The 25,087-nt window shown below is 37.1% G+C and overlaps 1 long non-coding RNA gene across 2 annotated transcripts in view; it reads right to left on the reverse strand.

The window, feature by feature from the left end:
- Positions 1 to 7,338: 7,338 nt before the first annotated feature.
- Positions 7,339 to 25,087, reverse strand: part of LOC114013141 (uncharacterized) — a 97,405-nt gene continuing 79,656 nt past the window's right edge. Inside the window, exons 4-8 of one of the 2 annotated variants that reach the window (XR_003556008.2) lie at positions 23,358 to 23,558; positions 21,951 to 22,068; positions 13,474 to 13,652; positions 9,973 to 10,141; positions 7,339 to 7,566 (exon numbers count right to left, since the gene is read on the reverse strand). This is a non-coding gene — a long non-coding RNA (uncharacterized LOC114013141). The remainder of the gene's footprint in view (positions 7,567 to 9,972; positions 10,142 to 13,473; positions 13,653 to 21,950; positions 22,069 to 23,357; positions 23,559 to 25,087) is intronic. The other variant, XR_008746439.1, reaches the window with a different exon arrangement.

Genomic DNA, 25,087 nt, shown 5'->3' on the forward strand with positions numbered 1-25,087 from the left:
TTTTAGACATAATTGCCCTTGCTTCCAAAATGTTGTTATTCTTTCCCATAGAACCAAGAAGCAGATAAGCTTCTTGAGCTGATATGAGTTTTCCCTAGAGTCATTAGCTTAGCAACATATACTGTGATGATATGCATTTGTTTCCCTTGGATTGAGTGTTTTGACATCTCTCATTTAAGCTTTAGAAAATCTCATATCACTGAAAATTCCCCCGTTAATATGGATGACAAACACCTGCTTAGGATGGAGCTGTTCTTATGATGAATTTATACTGGAGCCTACAGAAATGACATTAATTATTAGAAAATGGAAGTGGCATTTCAGTCACTGATATGGAGAGCAGGTGCTGCCTCCACGTGACTGCGCTCGTGCTTGGAGCTGAAAGAGAATTTACTGGTATTTGTCTATTTTCTCTTGAAGGAGCCTCACATGTTTAAAGTTGCAGAATTCCCTTCTGTCAGTTAACATCTGTATGACTTTCAGGTAGAGCAGAGGGAAACAGGAGCTTCTGTGATTATGTCTACAGAAAGCATACAACTTTCAAGCTCACTTTTGGCAGAAGGAATACTAGATTGGTATCAACACCGAGTATATTGCACGTGAAACTCATCTACATGGCAGTCAATTTCATAGTGTGGTCAGCAGTCCCATGTCTAATTTTATGCTCATTGTCCTACGGAATATAATCAGTCGATGCTTTCTGACAAGCATTAAAAAGTTTGTGTTTATTGTATGTCAGCTTTCCTAAACACTAAAAAATCCAAATGAAATTTTGGATAAGTGTACATTAAATGCACCTACTCATTCGTATTTGGGGCTGGGTTTTACATCATATTCTCAGAGAATGCTGGCACTATGGAAAAGAAGCAGAAATACTGGAGAGTAATTTGCATGTTCAAGGTGTGCTCAGAGGATGCCACTTCCCTGGTCTCCCTCAACAAATTTACATGACCTCATAGAGAGAATGAAACCCAAAATATAGCTAAGTGTCAGGCTTTATGAAACCTCTCTGGCAAAAGAATGTGGTGAAAACAGCTAATGTACCTTCAGAGAAGGAAATCTTGAACTTGGCAGTTCAAGAATAAACAGCAATAATATGTGTCTGAGGACATAGCTGGGAGTCTGCATATCAGGAGTGCCATAATACGATTTGTAATGCTCTGTGATGCAAAGAGCAGGTTTAATGCTCTTTGACATCAAACTGCAAACATAGCATGCTATGAAGTTTTCATAGTGTGCTTTGTACCAAATTTCCAAGCAAAGCACACTTAATGAGAACAGAGGGGACAAGTGGAAAACACCAAATAATAAAACCAGTACAATAGTCCAGAATAAAAATAGAAAAGCATGCACAGGTAGCACATATATTGATTATTATACCTAAATATACAAGCCAACCTGATAATGAGTGCAATGCTATAAAACCCAAAAATAAAATGCAATATATTGTATATATGTATTTGAAAATATGCTGCTTCTGTGGGTGTATGTTTGGGTTCTTTTTACATTGTGTGACCTCATATATTAAATTAAGGCAATCAGGAGAGAATAATGTACTTAGTAAAATCCAAGAGAAATAAAGATAGGCCAAATGTAATTACTCAACCTAGAATCCACTTTTTTTTTTTACAGAAACAAAAGAGAAAAGTGCATTTTTAAAAAAAATACAATGTATTAGCTGTGTTAGAAGTAGTTCCTTGACATGTATAAATTCAAGTAGCATCAGTAAATTGATTAGCAGAATATTAAGGGTATGCAGAGTCGATGAAAATTAAACAATTAGACACAATACTCACAAAAGCCTAGATATGTGATAATTTAAATTTGATCACTGATTTGATGTGAATATAGAATTTTGACCCTATACCAAACTAGGAACTTTGCTTCTTCAAATAAATGATATTTCACTAAAGATATGAAACTATTACACTTCCAATGTAAAATGGTGCCTCTATCTGTGACTCAGATGTTCAAAAAATATGAGTCAATTTATCTTTATTTATATGCAAGATTGTGCTTTTAAAACCTTTTCAGACTTTGTATGTTTTTTAGCAGTTTTCTTTTTCCACTCTTACCTTAAAATCTGAATATGAAAGTGAAGGTAAACATAAGTGCAAGTAGAAGGCACCTGAGAGAAAGAGAGAGATGTCAATGAATCAGCAAAATTTTCCAGAAAGAACTTTTAGGCCATGGAATTTTTTTCCAAGAGAAACAGTTTGCATCCTATCAATGGGAACCCTCAATATTAGATTTGCAAAACCTCTAGTAACATCCAGCTTAAAAATATAATCTTGCTTTCACAAAGATACAGAAAAGATCACTCAGAGGCATTTTTCTTCTCTGATGCCTGTATTTTGTAATTATGCAGAGACTGAATATTTCACTCCATGTTTGAAATGTTAATCAGAAACTCAGTCAGGGATTTTGGTCTTTAATCATCTTCTGGATCTTAGTTTTAAAACCACATCTAGAATTCAAGTTCTCTTTGCAGTGGCAACATTAGTAGCTAAAGCTTTTCTTGTGTCTCAGCTTCACTGAGAAATACTCAGCTACATTTTTTGGGGGAAAATAAACCCATTTAACCAAATAATTTTAGGATATGCTTTTTTAAAAGCTAAAATCCAGATTTTTGGTCCTTTTTCAAAGGAATTTAGTTTACATCATCTAAGCAAACTGGCCTATCATTTTCTCATGGCTATATTTTCAGGTTTTACTCATGCATGCATCTGTACACTTAGGCATACGTATACATATGTCAGTCAACTATAAAGTAATCCTTTAAAAGTTACTGAAACTGAAAAGGTTAATTAGCAAGCATTTAATGTAGCTAGCCTAAATTCTTATTATCCAATTTTGTTTTCCTCAAGTACTTTGCAAAATTAGCTATTGTCAGAAAAAATATAATTACAAGCTTGTCCTAATCCTCCTAATTTATTTCACCGATTTTACCCACATTGTATGTTTTATTCCTTACTGCATATGATATACCATTAATATAAATCCCTTAGAATAAGGTCTCCAGTACCAGCACTTATGAAGAAGTCTCATGTAAATCATTTCTTGTTCTCTTCTCTGACTCTTACCATTAATCTACCATTAATCCCAGCACAAAATGACCTTTTTCCCCAAACAAATGAACCTAGTTTATATTCTGCTTAAATAGAATGTTGGGGAAAGTATGGCATATGGTAGGGATATGACAGGCCTCATTAAAAAAGGTATTAAATCCCCAGTTTCTTTCTAAAAAAACCCCTTTTTTCAAAGGTAGAGCTAATATCTGTTGGCTGTTTAAGGAATATTTTATTGACATTAATTCAAAACCAAAAGCTTAGGTAATAAAGACTTTCGATATAAGTTTATTATTAGATTGATTTTTTTTCATTTAGGAAACCAAGAATTTCTTACAAACCATCTTTTTTCAGATGGTGTTTGGTCAGAAAGGGAAATTCACTCTTCCCTTCATGAAAAAAATCCTACAGAATGTAGCAGAACTGGTTAGCCTTCCTGTAACAGTATGATGTGACAGAACCTCCCTGAATCTAAAAATATTTGAAAGCTCCACACTTCATTAAGCATCGCTTAATTACAAACTTCCTTGGAAATTAGTTGTCTTTGTTTCAGAGCTGTCATAAATCAGTTCAACTTTACAGTTTAGGCATATAGTATTTACTCTGGGAAAACTAGAAGCAGCCTGGGCAGACCTGGGTGTTCTCTTTACAGACTCTCATTGATTTCTTGTTGATTTATGTGACTGAGAAAGGCTCTGACTTATTCATCTCTGGAAACAAATATGTATTCAAGGGAGTCATCAAAATATGTGCTTGAAACACCAATGTATATTGATGATGACACAAGCCAGACTAGTGCAACACGATAGATTCCCAGGAGACAGAAACATGGTCCTGATATCGCCGGCTCCAAGATCCCTGCAGCTCTTGAAGCAGGGAAGAGCGGAGAGGCGAAGCAGGCAGGACGCCGAAGAGTTGGGCAGGCACAAACAGGTTTGTAGAGGGGCAAATGAGACTGGGATTTTGAAATTTGGACTGACAGAGACAGAGGACAAACCAAGGATCTTACTTAGCTTGCTGGAAAATAAAAGCTAGGCACTGTTCTAATGAGTTTACTACCTACATAACCAAGGCATAAAAACAGGTAGGAAAAGCAGCCAAGGAGCGACACACCCAAGATCATAAAGACAATGAATAGCAGGACTCATCACAAACCTTAGGTTTTGCAAGTACATATTTAATGCCCAGTTTACAAAACAGACCATTTATCTGATAAGAATATGTTAGTAGGCATCACCAGGTGCTGCACCGCTATGTTGCACCAAGCTTGTTATTACTTTTAACATTATGATGAGTTATGTTTTTGCCAGCTTGATCATAGAATTCAAAACAGATTCTCCTTAAAGAAAGTAATACCCAGTTTTGGCAACAGTCCATTTAGCTCAAGTTTGCTATGTATTATATCAAATCTGCTTCAGTACATTTTAATTTTAGACTTTGTTGCACTCTTTTTTTTTTTTTTTTTTTTTCTCCCTTTAGGGATATTGATTTTTCTCCCCTTCAGTTCCAGCAATTTTCAGTTACACATCCTTTTGGAAACAATGGAAAAAGAGATTATTCCTCTACTGATGCATGCTTTAGCAACTTCAAACCAAAGCCAAAGAAAAATCAGGAGAGGACTTCTAAGTAGTGTAAGAAGCATTGTGACAAGCAATGAGTTTTAAGTTATCACAGACCCAAGAAACACAAATACAGTGTCTTTAAAAGGGAAAGGGAGAGGGTATTTGTACTTAATTGTCATTGGACTTCAGCTCAGGTAGAGCTCCAAATGTCAGAGTTATTTAACACAGAAGGGGCATAAAGCAATTTAAAGACTATTCTGTCGCAAATAGAGCATGGAAATTTTCCCAATTAATATTTTCTTACATTTTTTACTAAATACAACAACAACCTAAATTAGGTCTACTCTGCAACGCAGCTCTGTATAGACATAGCCAAGCCGACTCGAAGAGCTTTGCACTAGAACAGCTAATCAACCTGGCCATAGCACAATGCTAATGCAACTGTATCACCTCTAGAATGAAGTTACACGATACAAGGAGATATTACAGCACATTAAACTCTCACAGATACCTTTGAATGGCACTGTGGTTTATACATACATACTCTGCAAGATCCCCAGCTCAGGTGATAGAACCACAAAATATAAATTTGCTTTTAGTATCATATCATGTTCTTGAAGTGTGCATGTACATAAGGAAGGTTACTTTTTCTTTTCAGGCATTCTTTACAGGCCAGAAATAAGTCTATCAAAGTCCTTGCAGCTAGTATGATGGGGGTCTCAGTTCTGATGGGTAGCTCAGGTGCTCCAACCATACCAAAAATTAATAGTAACAATGGAGTGGAGACTCTACGGTTACACTGAGTTGGAATGTCAGATTTTCTTTGAATAAAACAAACATGCAGTGGGACTTCCTGAAATGAGGATTTTGAAGTGAAATTATATTCTTCCAGTCAAACACTTAGCATATGTTTTTATGTTGACTGTTTATTCAGAAATTTAAAACACAGTCACTTAGGAGCAAAGAGAAATCACATATTTACAGGCGAAGGACCAGAGTTTAGCATAAAAGCAAACCGTGATAGCCAGAGAATAACTCAAATGGAAAATAAATTCAGAGTTTTCAATTCAAAACACATTAAGAATAGAAGACAGACATACAATTTGAAATGTGATGTTGATTTAACCTAGCAGTGTCCTTTAACTTAAAGAAATTACATAGTATTTTAAGATAGTAATGTAAATTCCACAGCATACAATCCCCATGACAGCTTCTCTATGAGATAATCAGCTGACATCTCAGAGTAACAACTACTCCCGTGCTTAAACATTGAATAAGGATATATGGCTGTGCTGCATACTGTCATGCAGCGTGTACATCCTCAGGCCAGCCATAAATACATGAGCATGAGTGCCAAAAGCAGCCAAGCAGTTTGAAAGCAGGATAAAATAATTCACACAGTGTTCAGTTCTACTGCAGCTAGACTCCTGTGGGAGTGCAAACAAGTTCACTTATGGCTAGCCTCATCTGCACCATCATATGTAGAATACATACATAACATTTCCAGAAATATCTGTATTCAATACTTACTTGCACCAGCAAATTGCTGTTCCTTTTCAGCTGTTTGTGGATGTTAAACATTCATAGTGTTTCCCAAAACAGTCAAGGGGGAGGCTGAATATTTTAGTACTTGAAGTTAAGCAGAAAACAGGCATGAGAAGTCTAGACTTGATCATTGCCATTTCATATCAATGTTTTGCTACAACATACTGGTTTTGTTTTGCTTCATTTTTATATAAAATGAAGCAAATCTCCATGCAAAACTAAGTTACGATCGTCATTTCATTTCCAAATGTCAGTTCAAAACTGGTTTTACATTTCTTGTTGAAACAATCTGTATTTTCATTGGATTTGATATATTCCTGCAAGACTTAGTTTCAGCAAAATATTATTCCTCAGCAGAAAAATCTTCAGCATACAAAGGCAACCAAACATCTATAGTAATACCAGTGGGACCACTTCTATTCTGAGGAACCAGTAACACGATGCATAACTAAATGGCTCCTGAATTGAATTAGGCTGTATCAATAGCTAAGGTCATTATGAAGCCTTTATACTTCTATTAATTAGTCAGCCAATGTTGGGGGGGTGTTATTTATTTATTTATATATTTTATATATATATATACACACACGCAATGTATAAAACACTTTCTATTCATAACTTCATCTTATGTTTTTTCTCCATATGCTTCTACCTATAATGGGTGAACAGTTAACATGAACGTTGAGAACTTCAGCCTAAATGTTTGCAAATATCTTTACATCTGAAACACCATTTTACTAGAGAATGTAATGATGACTAACAGGTATGAAAGAGAAGTCTTACTGCTTCATTTTCTAACTACAAAATACATACAAAAATGAGGAATGTAGCTGACACATTAACATTCAGAAAACCACTTAGGGATATAATTGGTACTTACTAAACCAATTAGTATAAAGTAATCAAGTGTCAGTGAACATACATGATTCTATGAATCTATAATACATAATTTACTGTTGCCACTTAAAGTAAGCAAGTTCTTTGTTATTCTCAGTAAACGTGTCCAAACAATTGCAAGCAAACACTCTGATATTTAGGACACAGCCTCCTTGGAAAGGTTTATTACTTGACAAAGTTCTATCTGCACAGTCTGTCAGCAGTCAAAAACCAAGCGCCCACATTGAGTCTCAACTTGGCTTAGCTCTTAACCTACATTCTTCTTCCCTTTTTTTCTGTTACCAGCCACATACACACTCTTCAGGCAGATGCTTATTTTCCCTTTGAACATGGGCTTCTTAGCACAGTCAGCTGTGAAGTGTAAAGGAGAAGCTGTTTCTGTCAGGTTGGAAGTTGCCTACTTTCCAAGAAGCACACAGATATGAGTGCAGGACACCACAGGAGGCTTGGGCATCTGTACACAGCAAAGTTTCAGAAGTCCTTTTGCTGATAACCTGAAAAAGAGTGAAATTTACTTCACATGGTAGAAATTTCTGTGGAGTCCCAGGCCTTCAAACCAGTGGATATGAGCTATTTTTGTGACCGGAATGCTATACGTGGTGTTCCATTTCATCTTCAGGACTCTCTATTAGGTAAAGAAGGGATAAAAGCTTCAAAAGTAGTACACATGGAAAACAGCAACCCCCTTATATGCTCATTCAAGCAAAAAAATTTTGTGGGTTTAGTGATCTGAAAGGAAGTAAAACTACTATTCTTAATATTTTTTTTAAAGCCTCACATCTTTTGCATAGCAAGTGATTAGAGATGTCTTACATGAAGTGAGACACTGATTTTTTTCCTTTCTTGGCCACACAAGGTTCAAGCCTGTAACAAAGCATATTTTGCTGGACAACAGGCTAGGTAACACCAGCAATTAGCATGTAGGGGAAGCAAGTGATTAGTCCACCTTGCTCAGAGAGGACAGATGCAGACTGCTGCTGTAGAAGGCTTTCTGGTCTGCAGATAATGCTAGATGGATGCAAAACACAGATGTGATCCTGGAAATAGGCACCAAAACTCTAAATCCTCTTTTCCTAGAAGGCAACACAACAGCACATGAACCTCCATATTCCGCTGATGTCTCCCTCCTTGTGCTTACTCTTCTGAGCCCCATTTGACCCCTTACAGCTCCCATAGTCCAACCGCATGGCTACAAGCCTCAGCGAAGTGATACAGCCTCCACACCAACACTGGTTAATGATCTCGTGAAGTCTGCAGAAGACTCCAGAAACAGTTCCACCTTTGAGATGTTTGGAGCTATTGCGGGGTTTTAACTTCTTCAGTGTTAATTATATTAACAATTCAGAAAGCACAGGTTTAAACCTCTCCAGAGTCTCTTAGCCATGAATGTTTAATTCCTTTCTTTTCACTGGACTCTAGGCATCTGAGAAATGTAGGAAGTCTGTATTGTTTCCAATTCATCGTGATGCTAAGCTTCAGAAGACCCAGTGGTTTGAGGAAATTCTAAATAGTGGAGAACTACAAATCCTGACATCTTTGGTTGAGTCTTCTGAGACATTTCTATTCAGGCAAGACTTACTGTTGAAGAGCCTGATTTATTACTGCGACTAGGTGCTGAAGTTTTCCCTGGAAAGGTGGCACACCTTTCCTTATGCGCTGCTTTACTCTTCACGCTCTTTCTCAGGCAACCCCACAGCACCTATCTCCACAGATAGGAGAAAAGCAGTAAAACCAGTGCTTTCAAGTTATTCATACCTTTGAAAAAAGAGTAAGGATGGTTTATGCTTAAGGGAACCACAGAACAGATTAGAAGTAGATTATATTTAGTCTGAAATCGTTTATCTACCACAGGCATTCTGGACAATTAAATGTCTGCTTATTGGGATCACTGCCAAAAGAGCGGGTTCAGTTAAATGAATTGCAATGACTCCTGATAATAGTTAACTGGCCCACCTAATCCATTTAAACAGCACATCTGGTCTTGCCTGCTCATCATTCATGGTTCACTCGTACCGCATTTGCTAACACAAATGGCCTGCAGTGAAATCCCTTTTTTGCTGGTTTATTGCTGAATTCTGGCCACTGAATGAGTAGATCTAACTTGGGCTGGGGCTGGTGACATCTTTTGATATTTGCCTCCATCCACCTTTGTCATCTACCATTAGACAGCACTGAGGAAAAAAGCAGAGGCACAGAAAAAACACTAGATGTGAAAAATGAATAGCCAGTCATTATTTAAAAAAATACAAGCAATGTCAGAACTGAATGAATAGTCTCTAAGGGGAAGGAGAATCTTTCATCACATTATGCAAATGAAGTGGCATCAACCAATTAAGAAAATGCTGAGCGTAGCAGGTTTACTTAACTTCACATACCTGAAATCAAGACATGTAAGAAAAACGTTAAAAATCAAACATCTAAATATTGTAATCTATAAAAAAAAATATTTTGAGAATTCCCTACCACTGACATTCAATGATGAAACAGAAAAGGAGTCCATAATTTCTCAAAGTTAATAAACCAATAAATAAAAATTATTTATTAAAAAAATAATAATCCATAAGCCTGAAACTTATTTTGGAGCATTGGTTTCAGAGAGTTTTTCAAAATCTAGCGGTCATAAAAATGAGGAAAACAAGTTCCTAAATATGCAAACAAAAAATCTAATTCCAAAATTAGTGCTCCTGACTATGAACTAGCTTTTTTCTCCCATATGTGAGCGCTCAGGTGAAATTATATTTCATACACCAGAATTTATGGAATGAGCCTAGAATTTGTCATTCTGTGCATCCAGACCATGCTCACACACAGCTTCAAAATTCCTAGTGGCTCCAGGGCTGTATAAAGAGCCTTGAGATGCTCTAACACAAATCATCCAGAATGCTTGCTACCAAACTTACCTAGATGGAACCGGCTTATAGCAAGGCTCTCCTGGGAACAGTTAACAGGAGCAAAGGGGTGGCTGGCATCCACCCCACACCGAAGTTCCTGGTGCTGGATGGTTACCAGGAAAATGCCTGCCCATCCACTGTGGCTGGCCCTGGCTCTGCTTTTAAGCTGTGTTTCTCTCTTGGGGAAAAAAAAAAAAGTCAATTCAACCTGATTACCTTGTAAAAGATTGTATCATTAGTTAGAGTGCCTGTGAGAAATTGCACAGAGGAACGAGCAGAAAGAATGTGAAAACCCCCAAAGCTACTGAGTTATAATAGAGTTACCAGTCTTTCTCAAGCTGTTTTTCTTCGGCAGAAGAAATTGAAGTGAAAAGTTATAAATCATTAAAGCTCTTTATCACATAGTATTGATATATCACATAATGGCTACAAACAAGGCACTAGTGATTATCTGAATCTTATTTCATGAACATGAATTTTTTAATCGGGTAATGCCTACTTAATTGAGTACAGTCAAATCAAACTAATTGTCTCCAACATTAAGTACTTGTGTTAAGACTTCAGGTGACACACAGATACAGCACTTAAGCCTTTCTATATCACTGTGTTCATAAGATGTAATAGAAGTGGAAGGCCATGTTCAAGTACAAAAAGAAAAATAGATTTTTAAAGAAGTGTTCTCTGTAAATACAAGGGTTTCTGGTTTCCTTCCATTAAAAATACTCTTATCCAAAAAAATAGGTGTAAAAAATCTATCATCTACTGGTGAAATGTCACAGCACTCTCCAAACTAGTTGACTGCAACAAGGTCTTTACACTTAACAGAACCAGCCACACCTGCACCTTATCTACATCAGCCAACCCACAGCTGTATGTTATCAATATTAATTAACCCAGCTTCATTCCTCTACAATTCCCCCCCTTTTCTTTTTTTACCATTTCATACCTCATGTTTTTACCAATCATTGCAAACTTTTTACAAATAAACTTTTCATATAGTCCTCTACAGTGAAATGCTAATAGTATAGCAGAAAATGCATGTAAACAAAGACAAGTAAACAAAAAAATTTTGAAAATTAATTTTGATTTCATGGAGTGCCTAGTAGTTGTACACTTGCTTGCTAGGTTTTACAAAGAGGAGCTTACACATTGATCAATATATTGATATACAACATTTTTGAGTGCTTCTATCCTTACATGAGTAAATGCACACTCACTAACTGTTCTAGCTGGTAATAACTTTGGAGTACAAAACCTATTGCTGGATCACTACAAAAAACTGTTCCACCAAAGAAATAACAAACCTTTTGTCACAATCCAACATGGAGTTTCACTTTTTTACCACTTGAGTCTTCTGACTGAATATTTGGAGCTAAAGCTGAGTATAGGGAAGGTCTAATAATATAAATGGGTTGTAGAAAGAAGAGCTTTGTCAAAGAAGGCTAGGAATCAGCTTTTTCTGAAAGGGTACGAGTCACCTGATGTTCAGTGATGTCAACCTTAAAACCTGCACAGACTCCTTTTAGGGTCAGTGGGACACAGGAAAGCATCCCAGGTTGCAGACCTGAGCACACATTTAGTCATCCCAGAAGAGGATTAAGAAGCAACATTTCTAGCTGATCCAAAAAACAGCTGTTACACCTTTTAACTCACAGCTGAAATACAAACTTTTTTAAAGTGTCTACATTTGAAAAATACATTGCTAATTTGAAGGAACACCTAACAGGAAAAGTTCCCCTTACTTTGCGGGATGCTTATAACAATGTTTATTTAGACAAGCAAAAGGAAAGAACTCAATTGTAATTTGTATTACTCTGGTTATAGATTATATTGCAAATGCTATATTTATGGGAAAATGCAGGGAGGCAAGAATTTTTCATTAAGAATTAGCAGTAAAATTATATGAAAAACAAAGTATGAATCTACCATTTTGACCGGCTATCTTTTCAAGACATCCAGGTAGCAAGCAACAGATTCTGGTTATTGTAGAATTTGTATTTTTAAATAAATAGCATTTAATGTAGTAGTTCAAGGTCTACACAGGAAAAAGAGGAAAAAATAATACTACACAGGGATCTTTCACCTAACAGATGAAGGAATAACATGACCAAGGGGAGACTGAGGATGGGCAAATTCAAAGAAATGAGGTGCTCATTTTTAGCTGAAAGTAAATAACCTCAGCTAACTGAAATAATTTACCAAGAGCTGTGGTAGCTTCCTTGTCACTCAAAGTCATTAAATAAAGATTGAGAATCTTTCTCAAAGACATGCTGAAGTCATAGTGCAGAGAATAGGTTGTTATGCGGAGGCCCAATCTGGGTTATTGCAGTAATATTTTGTGAGGTTAGCATCTGTGAACTTACAAAAGCTAAAGGAAAGCTTACCCATGATTTATTTTACAAAGGCATAACAATGAAAAGGTATCCAAAATTTCAAGAAAATTCTCCAGCAATTTCAAAATGAGAAAGCATTTCTTTTTCATTTCTCTTACACATGCTAATGACTAAGGAAATAAAATGCACCTTTACTCCTATCAGCTAGTGACATTTGCTTTGGTCAGTACTGGATGATTAAATTAAGTATCTTCATTTGGATACCCTCTCCATGATTTATGATTGTTATCACTGTGCTCTACATGGTCTTAATACCTTACAAGAAAAATTATGATGTTGATTGAATACAGTAAATACAGATATCCTGTGAATGAAAAGATAGATCCAGGCAATTTTCCTTTTGCAATTCACAGTCAGTGCCCCACAAAATAGAGTTTCAGGAAGACCACAAGTATTTTAACTGTTAAGCAAGTATAGCAAATGTTTGTGAATATAAAAAGTGGGACAGAGATCAAAAGCATCAAAGCATTACCATTCCATCATCTCTGAAAGAAAACAGTTTGCTTCAGAAATATGCCTTGCAGTATTTTATGGTGTTGACAGTTTTCAATTCTTTGTTTGGAACTAGAATAAATTATTACATAATTTACTTCAGCTAAAGAAAAATGTCATGTAAAGGGGTTTAAAATCTGCAAACAAAACAACTGAATGTGATAAAGTCATTTCAAGCGAAATACCTGAGTTTAATCTAAAATAATTGCAGGACTGTTGTAGGATTTTTAAAGTTTTTTTCATGTTTCCAAAACATTCTTTTTGGTTCAACAAACACCATTTGTTTATGGGGATAAATTTCTAGTTTGACTTCCAAAAAATAAAAAATAAAAAAGCATTTTCTCAGTACTGTTTACAGTCTCTTTTTTCATCAGCCCCAGAATTAAAACTTTCCATTTACTGTAGCCTGTGTAGATACTATGTCTAGGCAATATAAGCAACTATCTGGACTGGAAGACTGACAGGGAAGACGGGCATCTTGCCTTGACAGTGTTGGAGGATACAGGAGTCGTTAGGTCTGTGGCAGCACTAGGATTGACACTTCTGTCCTGCACAGCCCACTGCTGCTGAGGCTGCCCAGGGATTAGAAAGAGTTGGAGAGATGATGGTAAGGGGACCCACTAACCTCTCCAATCACTTCTTCCCATCCACCTCACTCTCCCAGAGCAAGTCACAGGTCTCCAGAGCTCTTGTGACACAGCCCCAACCTTCTTTCAGTCCCCTCATGGCGCATATGTCTCTGCCTCCTTTATAAAATGGTCAGATCCTTCCCCAGATCCTTGGGAATCACTGCAGCTAGGTAGTCTGAAACCAAAAAGTCAACATCAGTGCATTGAAACAAAAATCCATGCAATACATTTTCCCTAAGCAATATATCCAAACATAAAAGACATTCCCAATCCCTCCTAAAGAGGAGCTGCAGGACAGCTTTCTAGGATGAGCCTGATAGTTTAGAGACAATCTCTGTGGACCACACGTTTTCAGTTCTTTACTTGCAAACTGATCACCCCATTTTCTGAAGGATGTACCAAATCCTCACCAGAAATGTGTAAAGGCTACGCTTAGGCTGTACTATATTTGCTAATAGAAGCAGAATTTGCAACATTTTTCTTTGTACAAGGAAAATTGACATCTATCTTCACATATATAGGGAAACTGCTGGTACCAGAAGAAGCTCAGGATGATAAGACGTGACTTGGGCCAGCCTGATCAGTCTGATGTGGAGTCCTGAGTGCTCTGTTAATCAGTACTTCGCTACGTAGATACTCCACTTTTTTATTAAGCAGTGAGGCTGCATAATATGCATACATAGAACCTGCCAGATAAGTGAAAGGAAAAGGTAATACTCTGAAAAGTTTTGTAAGTCTTCCCTCTGCTAGTCTACCCGCCCATACAGAGTCTTGGCAAGAGGCCTCAGCCTTGTGTATGCGTTATGAGGCTATTAACACAGTCAAACATGACATGGTAATGCAGAACTAATTAATGGAGAAAAAGCGTGATATAAAGTGCTATCATATTCACAGCATCCCTTCTCTGAGTTTAATCATGGTGTAAACCTCATGTTGAAGCACTTATGTGCAGATTATGCTGACCACTAAATAAAAAACCTAAACTACTCACTTTTATAATTCATAAAGTGTTATCTTTGTGGAAATGCCCTCCCATTTTATTTTTATAATGTTCAGTCTAGTATATATTGGTCTATGTAAATTGCTTGTTAGCAAGTACATCCTGGGAAAAAGTAGCACTAAAATTTCCAGGAAAGGTACAATCAGACAATTGCCATTCAAAATTACTGCATAAAACCCTCATAGATACAATCACAAACAATTACCATACAATTACAACATGAAAACGTACCAAGTACAGATACAATCACAAAGACAAGTACAGCTGATGGCAAATCCAGAAGCAATTACACAAAGCCTTTCAAGAATTACACACATTTATTTAAACTTGATAAATGTGTATGTCTTAGCAGTACCATAATTGAGCAGGATTATTACAGCCAGTGAGATGGGGCAATTTCATTTGCATAAGTAGTTTTGCAAATTCCTAATATTAAAAATTTGATTAAAAAATAAAGTTACAGTTATTAGTATTCAGGTTATTCACTTTTCTATCTTACAATCATTAATTATTTTAGAGCTACCCGAAATTTGAAAAATACTTCACAACTATGAGAAACTATAACACTTTCAAAAAAGCTCTTGAAATGTAATCATGGCCACAATTTGCAACCAAGAAGTAACAAGGCAGGTAGTAAAAAGATGGAGTTGTAGACATTGCTAGTTGCTTGAGTCTGCATGCTTACACCATGATCCAAAATTCTGCAAGTCAAAAGACGCATTGCAGTAACTTGCAGGGATGTTGGATCAAGCCCTTTCCTAAGGAATGACTGTTTTATTTTGCTGCTCGCAGTCACCATTAACACAATGAGTTTTATTTTGTCCCCTATTTGGCAGTGCTTTGAGAGGAAATAAATCTGAGACTGATTTGAATGACAAGAGGATAATCAGGAAGTTTATTCCTCGGCAAGCTACTAAAATCAATAAATCTAAGTTTGTTCAAAGTGATACCCTGAGAAATTCAATCAGAACAGCTAGCAACTCATCTTGAAATATATCATTAACAGTAAGGCATCTTTGAAGTCATAATGATAAGTATTTCAAATTGCTAGAAACAGAATCATATACACAGAAGAAAAGGTAAACCAAGATAATGATGCACCAGCACTGTCGAAAGGGGCACATTGAAACACATGATTTTACTTTCATTTGGCAAGGACTTGACAGTCTTTGGCATGGATATCAGAGCAAAGATTGTCTCTGGCATCAAAATCAAATCAAAGACTCATGGATAATTTTAGTCTGCAGACTCCAAACTATACTTGACATACTCTTCGTGGATCCTGCTCCTGGATCAAGGACATTGCTCCATACAAGCCCTGCAACAGTTTTCAAGCCAAAAAAATCAGCCTCCTAAGTTGCTGAGTTGCTGAATTTTAGATTGCTTAAGATCAAACCCAAACTTGCCAAATGCTTCTTTAGCCTTATGTATTTCCCGGCAACAGTTCTGCTGCCAGATTTTGCTTTTGATGAAATCAGTGACAGTAGCGTTTTGCTATTGTATAACAAAAGGTATGAAAATTCATTTAACAATGTTATCGATGAACTATAAGCTTATAAAGTGATGCACTTTCATGTCTTCCCTGCAACTTATGCTTGAAGAATCTGTTTTCCATGCCAGCTATTACGTAAAAAATTTATGCATCTCCATTTCTGAAACAACAAAAGATTTTAATTCTATTCTAAACATCCACCTTAAACATGTCATTTCTTTGCATTACTTGGTACTTTCAGTTTTTAAATAAAAGAGGTCTGAAGGGTTACATTCCTTTATACTTCACTGAAGCTAAGTTTGTAATTGATAGTTCACTGTGTTTATATGGCCCTGTTCTGTCTGATCCCTGCCGAGTGTTTGTGAAATTTTGTACAAACTTAATGACAGATTTATGGGATCAAGCTTCAGACATGCTACACATAGCTGTTCCTGCTCAGAAAAAAAACAAGGGGTGTGGGAAATTCTTCAGCTGGAAAGTAATGCAGGAGGATTTGCATTGTGGGGGTTGTCTTTCACTATGAGGCCTTAAAAACAGAATTCTGAGGCCATTAATTGAGCCAAATGCTAATTGAAAAGTGCAAATATTCCCTGGAAAACACATAATTTGATCCACAGAGTTATACTGTAATTTATACTACAAGATATTAGTAGTTTAATCATGCAACTATGAACCTTGTTGAGTCATCTGTTCTCATGTCAGTCTTTTCATCACAGTTTACCTGCATCTGCAAAACTGAATTCTGATCAAGTAATTTATTCACTGATTCTTGCAGAAGATGACCTTAACTTTATGGAATTAGCAAATATCAAGTTTCCTCAGCATATAATTGTAGTTCTTCCACTCTCGGTCTAGATTACAAAATAAACAACATAATGAAACAAAGCAGGGAACTCAACAGTTGGTAAATCTACATAATACACTCCATTTGGTATGCATGCTACAGCGGTGGAATGAGCAGAAAAGGAACTGAAGCAAAACTGTTTGACCTATTTTAATATTTGATGAAGAAACACTAAGCCTAGAAATACCATGTCTTCAGAGACCTTGTAGTTGATATTATTAAAAAACATTTTAAAAAGAGGCTCCTATAGTCTATCATAATAAGCTTTGGGTAATACTTTAAGAGTCCATTAACTTATGCTCAACTAATCTTGAATTACAATAGAAATCCTTTGAAAGCATGTATGATAGTCACAGAAATACCACATAAATTCATTTCCATCCTTTTGTGAATGTTTTCCCACACTACAGTTTTTAATCCCTTTGTGTAATGGTCCAGAACTTGATATTTTAACATTAATGGACGTCTGATCAGTTCTAACTCTAAAAGAAATCAGACCCTATGCACTTTTGAAGAATCAAAATCAAAACAGCTCATGAAACAAATACAATGATCTTTTTAAAGTTATCCATAACTTTGAAATTACAGTAGAGGGAAAAAAATGTTTTTTTCATATATGAGCAGTATAATTGTAATATTTATTCTCTCCAATTAATATTATTGTGGTGTTTTAAATTACCTTAGTTGCCAATACAAGCTAAAGATTTTCTAGAGAACCACTACCTGAACTGCAGCCTGGAAAGCAGCAGAGTCTTTCAAATGTGTGTGGATGAAGCAAAAAGTCATGAAAAAAAAAACAGCCATGCAAGGCTGAACTGTTGAACTGAGAGAGGAGGAAAAATGTTTAAATGGAAAACATTTTTTTCAGAAAATAAGACTTTGGACTGAAACTTAGGAGACTGCAGTTCCATTTTCCCAGCTTTTCCAGTAACCTTCCAAAATCACTGCATTTACTTTAAGTTTCTTTATTAGAGATGAATTTGTCATCAAAACAACTCATTTCCTTTAAGTGTAATTATTTGCAGTGGCATCTTGCTATTGACAAGGTCCAGTCATTTCAAAGGAAATACAGACCTGAGAAGCTGGATGGTTTCAATATCAGGAACTAAATACTTCTAAATAATTCCCGCTGTGTCTTCGCCTAACCCACATTCTACTGAGGCCTCATACACTACGGTAATGTAAATATCTGCACGTTCTTCCTTTGCACTTGGAGTTCTCAGTATTTGCTGCCCAGTCAGTGAGTGCAGATACTAGGCTTGGGGGAACCACAGATCAGAAATGGAGACCCCCACCAGCCTGGCGCTGTCACCTCCCAAAACACACCCTGCAGAGGATCTTGGGTAGAGTAACTGGAAGACCCGGAGATGTCCCTGGGTGTCCAGGAGGTCCAGCCACAGGCACCATCAGGGCATCCAGGCACCCAGACACTCCCTCGCCGGTGAGCACGTTCATCAGTGCTCCTGCTGCCATCACTACTTTAGCAACTGACTGTTTCATTCTTCTTCCCGGTGTTTGAGAACTCCATTGTCACTTGTGTTTGGGACAATGAACTGCTGCATACTCATGAAGGAACAGAGGTCATCACACCCTCTGATCAGCCTGTAATTTACAGCTGGCACTGAACAGTCTGAGCTACCCGCTATGTATTGAGCAGGCCAGAACCCTGACTTACCCACATGGTAAAAGGTCGTGATGACACCGCTCATTTGAAAATAAATAGCTTCCTGTAATATTATAGAATTACTGTAGCACTCGGGCACATAAAGATAAAAGCTCACATAGATAAAGGCGTATTAATTAGTTCATAAAGCCTTATTAATCAGGCTCATAATGGGAGCAGTTTGAAACCATAAAAGAAATGTGTGAGATATTAGTCTGCAGGCTTAAAATACAGAAAAGAATGAAAACCCACCCACACAGCATAATGTGACATTAGCTCCCTGCTACTGGGAGAAGGAAGATACAGTCTAAAAGCAGCATCTCCTTTACAGTATATGAATTATTTAATACATTTGCTGTGGTCTAGCTGAGGAATAATAGCAGAGAATACTTCAGACATACCTGGACACATTACTTCTAAAGTAGCTTGGCTACCTTAATTCATTGCTCATGGAAGTCAGAGGGACACTGGCTGAGAGTGGGATCCCATAAGATTCACTTGTAAAGAAGAAAACCTATCCACACTGAAGTCAATGGCTACTGACTTCAAAATACAGGATGCCAGTGTGTTTCCTGATCACAAAGTCCTAGAGCTTCTTCAGGCAAAATTTCCTGTTTAGATTGAGATCAAATGAAATTCAAGGATTCTAAAACATAAAATATGTTCTGTTTTTTTGATGAAAGTCCTCTATTTCCATCTTTGTTTAGAATTTGATACTTTCAAGCAAAGCCTCTCTAATCTATTGAATTGTCAGCAAAAACTAAATACCAGAGACATTTAGAAAATTGTACACTGTCTTATTTATTTCTCTGTCATACCCCACTAGCCCTACAAGTTTCTGACAAAACTTCCTCCTTCCAAGAAAGACTTTCTGCACACAGTGCATACAGACATCCCATTTTATTGTAAATAAGTGGGGTGACTGTGGCAATTTATTACTCTGAAAATACCCTCCCTAATCACTAAATCTCCATTATTTTATATATATTTTCAGAACTTTCTCATGAGCAAGAGACTGCAAAAGAAGAAAGATATGATTTTTCCCTTCTTTTTGATTCCAGTTTTGTAACAAATGCATAACAGATTTACTTGCAAAAAGTAAGCTCCACTCCACTCCTGAGCAGCCGTGAGCAGCAGTGGCATCACATGGTCCCTGACACTTACCCACCTCCTCCTCGCACATTTCACCACTGCATCTTATTCAAATAAACCACCTTACCAAATAAACCCTTTACACAGTCTGACAGGGCCACATCAGGGCAACGAAGGCTCATATTCCATATTAAGTCCTTCCAAAGGAATGCATTTGGGGATAGTAGAGAAGCTGATTTTCATCTAGCAAAAAATGTATAGGGCTTTTTCCTTTTCACCTAAACTGATGTAAGCATTTTACCTATTCAGCTGTTCATCCCTTACACTGAAACAATGGTATCTCTTAGATTGCCAGTGTATTCAGCTTTGTACTTTTTACCAAACATAAGATGGTGACGATTATAAGATTTTCATTTGTTGCTTTGTCATGTAACATTGTTTATATTATTGCAAAACAACAGTGACATCCAGAGGCACAAAAGCCTAATCAGAAGTATGCATTATACATGAGGATGTGTTCAAAATCCGTTACTCAGGATTTCAACAACTTTGATTCTTTGAAGCTCTATGAATTTTAGAAGCATGTATAGTATGTAAGGAACACACATAGGCTTTTTATTTTAAATCTGTCCTCACACAGCCTTACGCTGGTCAACATTCATTGGCATATGGTTGACTGAGACGAGGGATGCTGGCATACAGGACCATTATGCCCTGCCACTGGTAGTTGTCACCGATAAAACTCTGTGTGAAACTTTTTGGCCCCAGGTACATTTTTGTGGTCATCTTTTCCGAAAAGAGAAAAGGCAAGATCAAAAGAAATCCAGATACTTCTAAGTGACACACAAGAATACTTAAGAATTACATACAGTTAGATGCCTCCTTGGAGAATCTATGCTGTTAACGTACAGTAGGTTGCTACAAGCATACCTACCAGGTGTAGCGTGCGATAGGGTATTTAGCAGACTTCAGTGCACTATTTCACTTCTGCGTCATGAAAGTGAAATCCAGTCCAGCCCACTAGAAGGAGTGACCAGCTGCAGTGCACACTTACGTGTGCAGCAATGGCTCATTTCCACAGGAGTGTGTTTGTAATGAGGCTGAAAGCTCACTGAAGTCTGAGTGCTGAGAGCTTTGCCTGAAAAAGGACTCAAGGACTGACAGATTAGAAAGCTTTAAGATTTTTTTCCTGTTTTTTTTTTTATATTATAAGATGTCAAGTGGGTTGCAGAAGATATAAATATATATGTAGTTCTGGGGGAAAAAAATATCCACAGCACTTACAATTACTGCAATCTTAGAAAAGCTCAAGTCTCCAAGTGATGCACTTACCGACCACCTCCTCTACTGGCATGAATTGTAATAGCTCCATTTATTTCAATGAAGCTCTGTCAGGTTATATCAACTGAGGACTGAGTCCTATTGGTCTCCTTCTTAACGTTCCTGTCATTACCGAACAGATGTAAATGCTATATCATTTTTCAACTCTTTAGCTCTTCATATATGCTAAACCTGTGCTTGCAATATGAAGATAATTGTGTATATTTACCACTTCTGTTTACAATAATGGAGGAAAATGCAGGTCTGTGCAACACTACATGCTCATTTCTTTGTCAAGGAAAGAGTATTTTAAAAGATGTCTTTTAAGCTATCTTTTAATACACTGAAGGAAATGGCTATTGTAATAACCGCAGTATCATTTTAGCTTTCAATAGAAATTTTCTCCTAGACTAGCTTCTGGCTGTAAATAATGCCTGTGAGTAGTCTGTTTGAGGTGTTGTCTCTCTTCCCTACCAATACAGCTCCCACATAAGATTTTGCCAGGATTTCATTCAAGGGAATAATGTTTTCTGAGGAAAATACTGTTCAGTTCTCTCCGTGTCAGACTAGCAGTTGACATACCAATGAACTGTTTACAAAAATGCATGCTGCATCCTGTATCCAGCTGACAGACTCCTGCAGTTGGTACTTCATTAGTTATCCTTGCTATGAAAGAATATGTACATAATCTCTTTATTGCATTCATTTTTGTATAAAAGACAGAATAATTACAATTCTTTTATTTGTGAACACACAACTGACATAGTTCTAATCATATAAAAACAATTTACTGATAATCATGTGTGAAATGCTACTGTAAAAATAAGAATCTTTCCCTTTGATCAGTTAGCCTAAATCGGTTTTATTATTTATGACAATATGTCTGGTTTTTAATTCATAAATTCTGAATTTCTGGAACTAGCAGAAAATTATTTTTAAAAACTGAAAAACAGACTTAGAGTATTAGTTATATATCATGGTTGAAGAAGAAGACAAAACTGCAGCAGAAAAATCCTTGAATACATTTACCAGTGATGAATAAAGGGTTTTATGGATAGATACCTTCTATCTCAGGAAATAGATGTTCAGCTAGCATAAAACAGCAGTGGCACATCCGTTATTTTCCTGAGCTAAGGATCTAGCCCATATGCTCTACTACTCCACAAATAGGGTTTTCATCCTGATACAAGAAAAAAAATATTTGCACTCATTTTAACATTTGATATAATGGGAGGGGGAAAGAAAAGGATGTTAAACAGTATGGACAAGGTTGCACAAAAAGTATGTATCCAGATCAATGTTGTCTGCACTGTTTGCTTGTCTCTATAACAATCCTACCCTCATCAAAGTCATTGTATTCAAATTTTCAAAGTAGGTTGAACTTGGTTTAGGCACCAAGGACTAATCTCTTAGTATCATGAGTAAGTACCTACCTACCTCCCACTAATTATTTAGCATGCGCAGCAATTAAAGTGAAAGAAATTTGTCTCACCATATTTGGGGATATAAAAAATATTACCTTGAAAAATACCAAGTTGAACTTACCCTCTGATTACGACCATGTCACAGATGTGCAGAGGGGCACAAAGAAGTGAAGGATTCTTTTTTAAACTGTACAACAGATAATTTATCATCGTGGGCCTTTCTGGCTTAAGGTCTGTACTACTATGAATCTATGGTAGAGATAATATCATCAAGGAGGGTTCATGTGGTGCTGTGCGCACCTGCAGCCCATACTTCTAACTGGCAACTGTCAGCTGTCTTCCATGTAAGTTAATCGTAAAATAAAGGAAGCTGATGCCTTGCAAATACAACATGTTTGACTTCTGCCCCTAAACAGACATCTGGATTGGCATGCACAACCTATCATTAAAGGAGATGTGGTGCTTGGCAGGGACATGACCATCCAGTCCTGGACAAACCAGTGTTCCAGCCCATCATGGCCCGGGCAGCTGGATGCACAGTACATCCTACTTTAGTCATGGCCCCCAAAGATCCTGCAATCTCTTCTAGACCCTGCTGGGCAATTCGTCTTTGAGAATACTTTTTAACTCCCTCTAAGTGGGAAATGTGCATGTAACAAACCCCCCAACTTTGTAAATGGTTTTATTGATTTCATTAGCAGAGAAGCCGAAGCTCCTCTGCTCTATCTTCCCAATTTTGAGCTCTCCTTTTTTAAGAATGATTCATACCAAGAGATTCCTGTGGAATTAAAATTGAAGATACATGAAGGCTTTATACCATATTCCTCACGTGCACTGAAGTCAGTTGTAATCTATTAATCTCCAATTTGCATGTGATTAAGTTTCAAGAGTGTTCCCTGTCTGCCTATGCTGTATCTCTTTCTTCAGTGCCTATTGCCAGGCATTTTTCAGAACTGATAGTGGCTTATCACTATCAAAAAGCAGCTCAGAGTCCTTAGGAAAATCTTCAGCTTAGCAACTATCCTTTTAAAATTGTAAATCGTACCTGTTTTCCTTCATCTTTATAGCTATTAATAGGCATACTTTTCATGACAACAGGATTTATTTCTGGGGTTACAAGATATCATCTGCTTCTTCTCCTTCTTCGTCTCTTAAGTTGTAGTTTTCTGTCATATCGTAACGGGTTGTCCTGGAAATAGCTTGTCACAAAACGAAAGATTTGTTGCTAGTAAAAGAGTAGAAACAGCTGTAAAAAAGCAAAAGTTAGATTTCAGCCAAATGTCCTTTAAACAAATGAATAAGAAAAAAAGACACCCTAAACAAAGTTTACTTAAGCTGTTTTGTTTCTCCAGACAGTCTTTGCAAAGTGTGGGAAGATAAGAAGAGTCCTATAAATGGCTGTAGCCTCAAAGAGGTTGTGTGGTTGGATAAATATAGGGAAGCAGAGTGAGGGGTAGAAATTGGATGGGCTTGGGTCTGTACTCAGAAGGAAAACATTTATTTTCTAGAAGAAAGCAATAAATAAATAGGATGGCTCATCATTACCTTCTTTAAGCATGACTAGGCTAAATATACTTCCAGTAGTCAAGACAAAAAAGAAATCTAAGTTGTTTTCCTTTTCTCCGAAAAGGCCCTGCTGCACTTAGTTGCTGTCAGGCACGAGGACAGGAGTGGCCAGGCTCTAGCTACCACCCACTGATGTTCAGTCTGGCTTTGGTCCACGGTGAAAGGGAGAGAAACATAGCAGCTATTTTCATGGGTGCCCTAATCCCACGGATTATTCTGCCAGCAGGGCATGCCAGAAGGCTTCATGTTATAACCATGATATGTGATCGTATCTGCCAGCGTGTGCCTTTTACTGGTCCCAGCAGGAGGAGCAGGCAGATCCATAGTCCACCAGCTCTGGGTTCGTGTGTGTGTGTGTGTGTGTGTGTGTGTGTGTGTGTGTATGAGCACTCTCATGTGCTAGGGACATCCCCAAAACAGCAGTGACAGACAGCCTCTCTCTCTTTTGTACCACATGAGCAGAGTAATGGGCCAAAACCAGAGCCTGGTGTACACAGCACACAGAGGTTGAGCCTCTTCAGATTTTTGGCATGGAACACCTCAGGGGACAAATCAACCCATTTTGCTCAGTTACCCAAAAGTCAAGTGACTATAGCCAGTGAAATCAGAAGCACGGTCAAATCCTTCTAGCAGAAAGACAACAGAAGCCTGTAAATATTCCCGAGAAGGTGCCCTTTTAATCAACATACTGTGTACAGCAGTGTTTGGTTTCCCAGCAGTATTTACTCACATTTACACGGGAAAGTAAACTCAATCAACACAAACAATAAACAGTTGATGTTTCAGTTATACTTAGTGTGTACAAACAGAAACAAGCTTTTGATATTGTCTCTGGACTTAAAATCTGGTCCTATTCATTATCTTCAGTAAAAGGCTGTATTTTTTAATCCTCTAAATAACAATTATTACTATTACGGCTATGCTGATGTTTTCTGGCAGTGGCCTGTTGTCCCACCCACAAAAACCATTGTTATGCCCCTCAAATATATGCTAAAATATTCTGCCAGATGATGAGAAGAAAAAATATTATAATTTTTATTTACTTGTTCTAAAGTAAACATCTGTAAACTAATTACAAGACACACCTTTTTAGAGATTCTGTGAATGGAAAAGACTCACTGATTACCAGTTTTGTCTTCAGTTCCATTTGTGAATCACATTTAATTACAACGCAATTAGGTAGCACCTCTGGAAAAATATGCCATGTAA

This window comes from Falco peregrinus, chromosome 3, assembly GCF_023634155.1.
Source record: "Falco peregrinus isolate bFalPer1 chromosome 3, bFalPer1.pri, whole genome shotgun sequence".
In the NCBI taxonomy this organism is placed as follows: domain Eukaryota; kingdom Metazoa; phylum Chordata; class Aves; order Falconiformes; family Falconidae; genus Falco; species Falco peregrinus.